The following is an 11,616-nucleotide window of genomic DNA, read 5'->3' as shown; positions in this document are numbered from 1 at the left end:
TCCCCCAAATGCTATTTTTGTTACATTGTACTTTATGTCTCCTCTGACTGGATGTTCAAATGAGCACCATATATTAGATCACTAATTCTCAAACGCTACCGGTTATTCTGCTCAGACACTGCTTGGTTGGTTTTCATCTTGAATTTTGTGATGAAGAAATTTTTCCTCGTTTTGGATGACACAGTGTAAAACATTCACACTTATTAAATGCCCGCCTTATGGAAATACCTTCAATCATATCCCTGAAGCAGGCATTCATTCAGTCTGCACTCCCTCCATGAAGCTGGAATACTTCTCTACTTCCAGTTATAGACTACCCTGAAATAGGAATTATAATTAACTTTAATAAAAAAAATGAATTCTTAAGCTATTTGGTGAATTACTCAAATAATATACTCAAAACATTTAAGTTTTAGGCTTAGTTTGGTATCGCCTAGAATCAAGCAATTTTAAACTGTCAATTTGTGTAGGAAAGTGCTAAATGGTAGTTTGACTTTAGGTGAGAAAAACTATTTGAAATTCTCCGTGCTGTGACTGCATCTCTGAATTTTCTCCTGTAGTCACCCTAGCCTATGAACCAGGGCTCAAATCAAATAGAATTTGAATTCCATTGCCATTTGAAAAAAATATATCAAGAAATTTTATTACCAGCAGCATTCAATTACATTTCATGACAGTCACTAAAATTTTGACAGTTCTTTATTTAAGCTTGTTAACAATATATAACATGCAAATTGAAAAGATTGTGTGACATATTAATGTTGATTTAGTATCAGTAAACAGCCCTGCTAGTTGTAGCTTACTAAAATAGCAAAGTAAATATAAACACATGTTCACTGAAAGCCTTTACTGCCTGAGATCTGGTCACTTTCAGAAGTGTTTTGCATGTTGAGAGTTCTGTGCATCTATTTATCATGTTGCTACTACACCATTTCAGCAACCTTTCTCACGTACCAAATATTATTTTCAGCCCCTTACATGCTAACTATTGCAGAGGGCAACTAGCATTCTCTTGTCTTTTGCTGTCCTGCACAGAAGCCCCTTGGCACAATTATTAGGTCACATTGTGGAATATTATATATACTTCAACAAAATACAGTGTTTTGATGATATGAAGATGATGGCCGGATTCTTGTTCCATGTGTCTATCCAGGCACCATTCTGTATTTGAGCTACTTCAGAGCAGACTGAAGAGCAGTTATAAGATTGAGAAAATTAACCATTAAGGGACCATGGAAGGAAAGGACAAGTGCAAAAAAGCAACAGTTTAAGTATTTTTAAGTGAGTACCTGGCTGTTGATATTTTTCTGACTCATACTTATGGGTCTGGATTATACATACAGTGAGAAAAAAAAACAAAACCAAACAAAACAATAACAACAACAAAAAAACCTCAAGCCAAAACCAAAAAGCAACAGAGAGACTCATTGGGTCAAAGTGCTAGCCCCGAAAGCCTAAACATCTGAGTTGGATCCCTGGGACACAGGTAAAAAAGCCTCCGGACACAGGTAAAAAAGCCTCCTGGAGAGGAAGGAGTCTGTCAGTTTGTCATCACACTATTCTAATGGCTATGGGAAACAGGCAGGAAATCCATCCGCTAGCTCTCAGGCCATGAGCCCAGAGCACACAGCCTGGGAAATACAAGACAGACCCTGCTCCAATGAGGTGAAAGGTGAGAACCAGCTCTGCAAAGTTGTCCTCTGACCTCCACACATCTGCAGTGACATCCACATGCCACCTCCCAAATAAAATATAAACACGAAAGAAGTCCTCTCTTAAATGGGTGGAACTAGAAAATATCATCCTGAGTGAGGTAACCCAATCACAAAAGAACACACATGGTATTCACTCACTGATAATTGGATATTAGTTCAGAAGCTTGAAATACCCAAGATTCAACTCACAGACCACATGAAGCTCATGAAGAAGGAAGACCAAGTGTGAGTGCTTCGGTCTTTCTTAGAAGGAGTAACAAAATACTCAAGGGAGCAAATATGGAGACAAAGTGTGGGACAGAAATGGAAAGAGGGACCATTCCACCTGGGTATACATCCCAGTGTCACCAAAGGTAGACACTGATGTGGATGTCAGGAAGTGCATGCTGACAGGAGCCTGATATAGCTGTCTCCTTAGAGGTCTGCCAGAATCTGACATATTTAGAGGCGGATCCTCACAACTAACCATTGATCTGATCAAGGAGTTCCCAATGGAGGAGTTAGAGAGAAAACTGAAGGAGCTGAAAGGGTTTGTGGCCCCATGAGGAGAGCAACAAAACCAACCAATCAGAGCTCCCCAGGGTCTAAACCACCAGCTTGGGAGCACATAGGGATGGACCCATGGCTCTATCTGTATTTGTAGGGGAGGATGGCCTTGTCGGGCATAGGTGGGAGAGGAGATCCTTAGCACCATGAAGGCTAGATGCCAAGTGTGGGGAAATTGGAGGGTGGGGAGATGGGAGTGGAGGGATAGGTGGGGACACATCCTCATAGAAGCAGGAGGAGGGGGGATGTGATAGGAGGTTCCTGGGCCGTGGCTGTGGCATATGGGGTAAGGGGATAACATCTGAAATGTAAATAAAATATCCAATAAAAAATTAAAACATTTAGCAATACAATAGTATAATTTCTTAGAGGAAGTCATTTAATAGATTTGTTCATGTTTTGGTATAATTGTATAAATACTTAGACAAAAGTGGCTCCTTCAGAGATGAAGCTTAAATAGTCTGAAGGTTTTACATTTTTAGTATTCTCATGTCAGCTTGAAGACTATTCTGCTTGCTTTTTGCTTTGAAATCATTTCAAACTTACAGGCAGCCTGCAAGGACAGCGTAATGAGCACTTTAAAGCCTTCTCAGAATTATCCATGTGTCAGCTGCTTTCCAGTCTCCCCAGTGTTCTCTCTGGAATCGGAAACCATCAGCACCCAATTTCCTTAGTGTGTATTTTTCTAGAAACTTTCCTACATTTCCCCCGTTTAGTGACCAGTTAGGCAAACAGTGTTGCTGGCATATTTTTGGGCAATCTGCCACTGTTCCCAGTCTTGATGTGCAGGCACATGTGCACTCTGGGTCAACTTCCAAGCCAGGTTCAGGAACTGCATGCAGTTGTCACCTCGTTGAGTCTACAGAAGTTCCTTGCTTGGTGTGTGTGTGTGTGTGTGTGTGTGTGTGTGTGTGTGTGTGTGTGTGTGTGTGTTGGGGGAGCACACGTGCCACAGTGTGTTTATGGACATCAGAGGACCTGATTCCTCCCACCTTTATATGGGTTTCAGGAATGGGACTAAGCCTGTCAGACTTGCATGAAAAACACCTCTGCCTCCTGACATTCGCCGATTCATCACTGGTTCTTCTTGACTTAGATGTATATCAATAGCACAGGACAGTTGATTTATAGCAAGTCCTTCATCTTGGGGCTTTCTCCTTGATGAGCTTACCTGACTTTTGGCAGGAATATTTCTTCTTACTCTCTCTCTCTCTCTCTCTCTCTCTCTCTCTCTCTCTTCTTACTCTCTCTCTCTCTCTCTCTCTCTCTCTCTCTCTCTCTTTTTTCTGTTACTAGCCTTGAGGTGGTAAGATTTTTGTCCTGTAGTGTTTTTGTTCCAGAAAATTTCGTGTAGCAATTTTAATGTTAGAAAATCATTGTTTGTCTTTGAGAAAGGGCCTATTAGGACTATGTGGCCCAGGCTGGCCCCAGACTTGCAGCTCTCCTTCTGCCTCAGCTCGCAAATGTTGGGGTTGCAGGTGTGCCATCATACCCAGTTCCATAGAAAATCTTTTGTTCCGATTCTTGGGAGTTTGTGAAATAAGGTATTGAGTCCTTTCTTTTCTTAAAACCAGATTAATGTGTCATTAATGCATGAACATTAATGTCTAAGAGATGAAAAAGTACTCAATTCTTTACACACATACAATTTCCTGGCAAATTATTAACTCAGCCTTTATATTGACTTTTATGCCACCAGATTAGATTCTATAAAATTCTGTAATTAATGCACTTTGATTTTGCTTGGCCATTCTCGACTACATCTTGTTCTATATTACTATACACTCCTCACTGTCAGCACTGTGCTAACATTCTGTATGATTTCAGGCTGAGATTACTGATTATATTTTATTTTATCTTTTATGATGGCATTCTATCCCTATCAATTGAAACTGTGGTTTAGACAGGTTGAAAATTTTAAATGGTCTCAAATGCACTTTGTGGATTAATTCTGACAGCAGAATTGTTTTCAGCTCATACTTTGTAAGAAAAGACATGCCCCAGGTACCTTAGCATCCTGCCCATTGAGACTTTCACATCAGTAATCGCAGAGGCAGAAATGTGCACTTTGACCTGGTGTTAGGTGATACCTTGGTGCAGACAGTTAGGTTGTCTCACAAGCCTGTGAGAAACAATGAAATAGCTTGGCAGTCTGGCCTGGTCGTATAACAACCCATGTGGATGAGACAAAGGTACCAAGCTCAAAGCCTGCGAAGACTAGGAAGTGAGTTCAAGGCCAACCTAGGTAACTATGAGATTCTGCTTCAAAATAAAAAGGGCTGGGGTTGTAACTTAGTGATTGAGTGCTTCCCCATCATTTACAAGCAGTGCAGTAAATCTTCAACCCCAATAAGCCTGTGCAAAGAATACACAACTCAGTTCTACTATTTATAAGCTGCATGAGTAGATTGGGCAGATATACTGTAAGAATGTAATTTCAGGTCTCAGCTTGAACTTAAAATTAAAAGATCCGTAAGTTTGAGTCAAATATTAGCTGCCCCCTAGGCACATCCGGGGAAGAGCACAGTCCAAAGACTCAAACAAACATTCCAGGAAGAAAGACCCAAGATAGGAGTTTATGAGCCCTTAACACAGTAAACCTGGGTAAACAGAAGCTACTTAAGCTGACCTTCTTTGTTGTAAAAAGATAAGGTGCAAATTTGAGTTACTTAGAAACCAGGCCTGGGAATGGAAACCAGGCCTGGGAATGGATGTTGGAGTTTGGGCTTTATGGTTATTGTTTAAGAAGTAATTAACTGTCCTTGTGAACTCTGTAAAAAAATGATATAAAAGCTACTTTCAGCTCCAGCTCGAGGTTTCTCTTGTCTGCATACAGGGGAACACCACCATACTGGCTTTCATCTTATTATCAATAAACCTCACGTTATTGCAGCGAATCCCATCTGTGAGTGTCTCTGGGGGAGCGCATCCCCTGGTTTAGATCTTTAGGTCCAACAATACCACTACACTACTCTATTCCCCAGCTGTCAGATCCCTTGCTCCTCCAGGCCACATGGTTCTGCTCCATCTTCCTTCCACCTCCTCTTCCTCTGTTTTCCTCTGTCTCCTTGTCTCTCCACTTCTCTAATCCCTCCAGTCCCACTTTCCCCTTTTACTGCCCAATCACAAGGTTTAGCCTTTATCTGACTAGTTAAAATGAGGAGAAGGTTCACATGAAATCACACACACACACACACACACACACACACACACACACACACACACAGAGAGAGAGAGAGAGAGAGAGAGAGAGAGAGAGAGAGAGAGAGAGAGAGAGAGAACAATAGTGAAATCAAGTAGGGTTTGTTTTTCTACGTTATTTAATGGAGTGAAATAACAGGCTTCAATTAAAAGACATTTCACACAGTGGTATTGTTATTGACTAGACCCAGAGAACTTCCAGTGTCTCCTTTCTTCCTTCAATAAGCTTTCTTTCCACAGTACTCATGGTAGGAAACAATGAATATGTCCAGGTTGTAGAAATGTATGTGCTCTTGAAAAATGGGTATGATCAGAAATAATTCTAGTTTGCCTGGATAATTTTTAATTTCATAAGTTGAGTAGAATAGACTTGCACCTTCATGAGTGTGTTCAGAATCTCTTTTTATTGAGCTAAACTTTAACTGAACTTTACTAAACTCTTAAAATAGAAAAAAAACTCAAAAACTAATGAAATTAACAGATTAATTTACAGTAAATGGACTAAAAAATCCAAACCAAACAAAAAACTCAACCTAAACTTTTTTTTTTAACCTTGGAGGACATAGTTTTGGAGGGACATGAGACATTAACATTTTACAAAGTTGCAACTGTATTAGAAACTTGTCTGTATAACATTTTGCCAAAGCCTGGAATTTCTTTTTTAGTTCTGACATTAAACTACATCAGATATTTTATAAAGAAATTACATTTATAGCATTAAAATGTGTTGCTTTTTTGTGTATGTTTGCCTCATGTATGTATGTGTGTATGTATGTTTGTATGTGCACCTGGTACCTGTGCCTGGTGCCTGAGGATGCAGAAAATGGCTTCTAATCCTCTTCAACTGGAGTTATGGTTGATTGCGAGCCACAGTGTGGGTTGCTGGGAACCAAATCTGGGTTCTCTGTAAGAGCAGTAAGTATTTTAACCTCCGAGCTGTATCTTTATCCTTCCCACAATCACCTAGTTATAATGTTAAACTGAGCTGAATGGACTCATTTAAAGCTATACACATTTCTTTAGGGATGAAGTACATGCTCTTGCTGGGGGTGTGGCTCAATAGTCACATGCGCGCTTAGTACATGCTAAGTACTTAGTACAGGCTTGGGTTCAACTCTCAGAACTACCTGCATTCCCCAAATATATAAATTTACTTCTTAAGAAATATTAACGACATCTTCAAAGTTACAGACAGTACCTTAGGATGTTGCTGGATTCTGGTGACAGGTTCTTACAGGTTCTTATCAGCCACATATAGTAAAGATGCAGTGGCTGGAGGCTGGACATGAGGCTTGGGTAGGCAGACATGTGGTGGAGGGTTTCCAGCCATCCCTCCCCCACCCACAGCAGTGCTTCCAGGAAGGACAGGGGGGTTTGACCGGCTAGCAGGAGCACCATGAACTGTTGCCCTATGGACCCTTTTAGAGGATTCTGTGCTGTCAGCACATTGTTCATATTGTTAATAATTTGTATATGTGCCATTAATGGAAGATTATAAAGGTTTTATGGGTTTCTCAAATGAGAGATTTCCTTAGTCAGAGTCTGCTGAAATAATTTCGGTCAGAACTGCTTCATTAATCTGTCATTGCCAGCAATAAGATGATTTTCTTAAACAAAGAAAATTCATTGATGACCATCCCCATTAAAGTATACATGCAAATCTCTTTAACTCTAAGTGCTATGCAAAACGTAGTTCATAAAGATATCTCTGGTCACTTCCATCCTGAAAAATGAGTTGAGTTGATTGGTTTTAAATAACTGAAGCCAAATGGTCAGTGGTTGTGGCTGGATGCGTTGAGTTTGCTGGTCGTAGTGAGATCATGGAGCTTTATTGGCTGTTTAAATAGGACAGGATTAAAACAATGAAGGACACCTGAAAGCAAGTCTTCAGCTCTTCCCTTCATGCCAGCACTTACTATGTTGATGATAGCCTCATGTCTTCTTAGTCGCTTAGGTAACAACTATTTTTATCCTTTAAATATTGTGTTAATTCACTGAGAATTTCATGTAATATATTTTAATTATATTCACCTCTCTTCTCCCTCTCACCTGCACTTTATAATTTGTGTCATTTTTAAAAAAACCCATTGAATCCATTTGTTCCCATACTCCTGTCTGTAGGACCATCCACGGGGGTGTGGTTGACCTGCCAGGGACCATACTACATCTTCTCCATCAATTGTCCATAGCTTCTCAATAAGGGTTGGGACTTATACACCCCTTCTCCTTTTATGCCAGAATGTTGACTGCCTCGATCACTTGTTCAAGTCACCAGGGCTGATGACAAGTGGGTCTTGTTCAGTCAACTGTGGCTGCTGTGAGTACAGGAGAGCAAATAGCCCATCATGTCCAGAAAACACTGCTTTGCTTTGCTCTGCTCTTTGCTGACTTCTGGCTCTTGCAGTCTTTCTGTTCCCTGTTCTCTGCTGGTCCCTGTGCCTTATCAGGGAAAGTGTGGTGCAGATGTTCCATTTATGACTGAACACTCCAGGGACATTTATTCTCTGTACTTTGCCTAGGTGTGAATTTTTGCATAAGCTGCCATCCAGTCTATGAAGATTCTTCTTTGCTGAGGTCTAAGAGAGGCACCAATTTATGAGCAGAGAGACATATTTAGAAGGCAGTTTGAGACTATGTCTTAGTAGCAGGATAATAGCAGTAGACTCAGTGCTGGGGCCTGGCAGCTTCTCAACCATGGGTTCTTGGACAGATGTGTAGTGTCAGACATGTGCTTCTGGGTAGCAGGCCTTAACTCCAATCAGAAAGTGGTGGGTTACCCCGAAACATCCATGCCACTATTGTACCCATGGAAATATGTTGCCATGCAGGTCATTTTTATAGTTTACAGGGTTCTCAGCCGGGTAAGACTATTGATGGCACTTCCCCCAGCAGCCTACATAGCACCTCCCAATATTATATAAGCTAACCAGCATGCAGAACTTTTCTGGTCAGTACCAACTTGTTTCCTGCATGTCCTTCAACCATTGTACATGTTATCTTCAGCAATAGGGCCAAGTCCCGGGGCACAAGAGCAATGGCAGTAGCCTGTATTATTTTGAGAGTGTCCATTGAAATCAACTTGAGAGCACAGTGTTTAATCTCTGACCTTCGCCAATATTCTAAATGTATATCATATGCTTTTACTCCTTGGTTCACGTGTTGTCTTAGAAATAAGTGTCATATATGGGGCAATATGCACATGCTGTTTCCCAACATTAGTATTAGTGGACATTTTCACTTCAGATTTGTTATATACAGCTACATAAAATGCCACATATAATGAAATGAGGTTTTAAATAGTATGTGGTATTTATCTGTTCATTGAAACTGGCTATGTACCAGGCAAAATATCATTTATCTCACTAAAAGTAAGTTATGTCATATTTTAATTAAAAATATTTTCTGTGTGTTTACCTGCATGTGTGTGTGTGCAGCTCTCAAGCGTGAAGCCACCTCTCTAGTTCCAGTAGACTGTATTTTATTAAAAGCACTTTAATAAGAAGAATCAGAGTTAAGGATCAGGCACAAGTGCGTTCTACCTTTGTACAGACCTGCACACACGAGACAGATTCCTAAATGTAAAATTATTTGGTGGAAGGTAGTACATTTAAACTCTGGTAGATGCTGCTAAACTGTACTCCAAAGACATCTGTACCACCTTATTCTCAACATTAAAGTACAGGATCAGTCTTGTGTCCTTGTACTAATGGGTATAAAATTTCTCCTCTCCCCAACTGTATTACATAATTATTAAAACTGGACAAATTTCCGTGTTTGTTGGTTATTTGTATTGTTTCTGGAATTACCTTTCCATACTGTTGGCCTTTTATATGCTTGCAGCTATGTTCTTTTATTAAAAAATGATTTGTAAGTGCATTTGTAAGTTATCTAAGTGTATTCTTTGTTGTATTTTTTCACATTTCTGTCTGGTGCCTTGTTCAGCTTTGTTCATAAAGACTGTTGTCTTATTCGATATTTAAATTTGGGGGTACACAATCTTTCAGTATGTCATTTGAGTTTTACTTAAAGATATCTAAACACCTCAACATTTTATGTGCATTTTATTTTATTCTTTATAGTATATGTAACTTTCTTTCGAGATTTTGGATATCTACAGGCACCTGTTTTATTTTTGTCTTTTTATTTGTGTCTTACGGTATCCTAACAACATTCATCGTATAGCTCTTCTACCAAAAGGAAAACTTGCTGTGCTGTGAATTATGTTCATGTATACATATGCATATATACATTTATATAGACATAACCAAGTTAAGAAACAAACCCAAACTTGGTGATGTAAAACACCTGTCGATAACCATCTTCCACCATCTTGCCAAATAGAACTGACTAGCAAATAGGCTGTGTTTGCTCCCTGTGGTCGTGAGTGACAACTTGTTTCCTGCATGTCCTTCAACCATTGTACATGTTATCTTCAGCAATAGGGCCAAGTCCCGGGGCACAAGAGCAATGGCAGTAGCCTGTATTATTTTGAGAGTGTCCATTGAAATCAACTTGAGAGCACAGTGTTTAATCTCTGACCTTCGCCAATATTCTAAATGTATATCATATGAGTGAGGCTCCAGTGTTTGGGACTCAGTGGGCCTGGACTTCATAATGTCTCATGCACGTGGCTGGCATGTTGGGCTGGCTGGCATCTCAGCTGGTTTACTGTATGTAGTCGTTCTCTCTGCTGGAGACCAAAGAATTGGAAGACTGTCCTCATGAATGGCAGTCCCATAACTGGCCATATATCATGTGTGCCACATTCTAAGGATTAGATACACACAGGGCCAGCTAGACTTAAAAACAATGAGAAAATTAAGACACCTCTGCATGAGGAGACTGCAGAACAATTTGTGACCATCTTCAATCCATCACAAGGATTAAGGACGTCTTTACTAGAAATTATGTATAATTAAAGTTCCTACTAAACAATTCATTAGAAAAAAACCCAAACTCTAGCTAGAGAATTACAAATGTATTTGAAGAAGTTAAGACCATTCCTGAAACAAACCTCCCTTCCCGTATCCTTGGATGCATCGAAGAAGACCATCATTAGTACAGGATACTTAGTCTAATTTTTGGAAGCTTGGACAGTTGTGTTCAATGAGTTTTGCTGTGAAAGTATTCTCTATAGTTACCAAAGGGAAGCAACGGAAGCAGTCACTAGCCACTGATGCTGTGTTTCAGAGTCCTGGCTATATCCTTTCCATGACCTAAGTGATGATCATGAAAGCATTAAAGAAGTTTTTGTTGTTTTCAAATCCCAGTGCTAGGAAATTCCTATGGCCTGTGAAGAATTGACATGATTACTTTTTGTAGTCAATATTATGTCTACAGCATATTACATTAAAAATGTTAAAATTTTTAGATGAATTTAATGATGATGTGGATTATGACCTGAATGAATTGATACATTCACTACCTTAGTATTTTTCTACACTAGCTATATTTTTCACAAGGCCAAGTTTTATATATGTCTTTTTTTAAAAGCTTAGTCTATTGTCCTTGTAAATCTGAAGTTTCTTGCAAAGAAACTAATTTATAAATAGTCTAGACAGTGTAGTCACTGGAGGAGATAAATATAAGTGTATACTCTAAGGTTGAATGCATGAATTTGTAGGATAAGGACCATTACCAAGGTCAGATCTCCAAATTATCTAAAAAGAATTCAGAAAAGCCATCCTGGAAGTTACAAACTTGCACACCCCTGGTTTTCAAATTAACAACAAGAGAGGATATGCTTAATCACTAATACCTGGAGGAAGCCTGCAGTGGGCACCATACTAAGTGGGGACATAATGAATGATTTCTGCACAGCAACAAACATTCCATTGTTGTCAATTCACCCTTGTAAAAATTTCAATTAGTAAAGAAGGGAGTAAAGATGGAGATAAAGAAAACTTATGCTGGGCGGTGGTGGCGCACGCCTTTACTCCCAGCACTTGGGAGGCAGAGGCAGGCGGATTTCTGAGTTCGAGGCCAGCCTGGTCTACAGAGTGAGTTCCAGGACAGCCAGGACTACACAGAGAAACCCTGTCTCAAAAAACCAAAAAAAGAAAGAAAAAAAAAAGAAAAAAAGAGAAAACTTATTACTCACAGGTGATACTGAGAATGTAGAAATAGATAACTCCTAAAATAAACAACATTCAGG

The sequence above is a fragment of the Arvicanthis niloticus genome, chromosome 8 (assembly GCF_011762505.2).
Source record: "Arvicanthis niloticus isolate mArvNil1 chromosome 8, mArvNil1.pat.X, whole genome shotgun sequence".
Lineage (NCBI taxonomy): Eukaryota > Metazoa > Chordata > Mammalia > Rodentia > Muridae > Arvicanthis > Arvicanthis niloticus.
The sequence above is the reverse complement of the archived record's forward strand: the minus strand, read 5'-3'. Positions refer to the sequence as shown.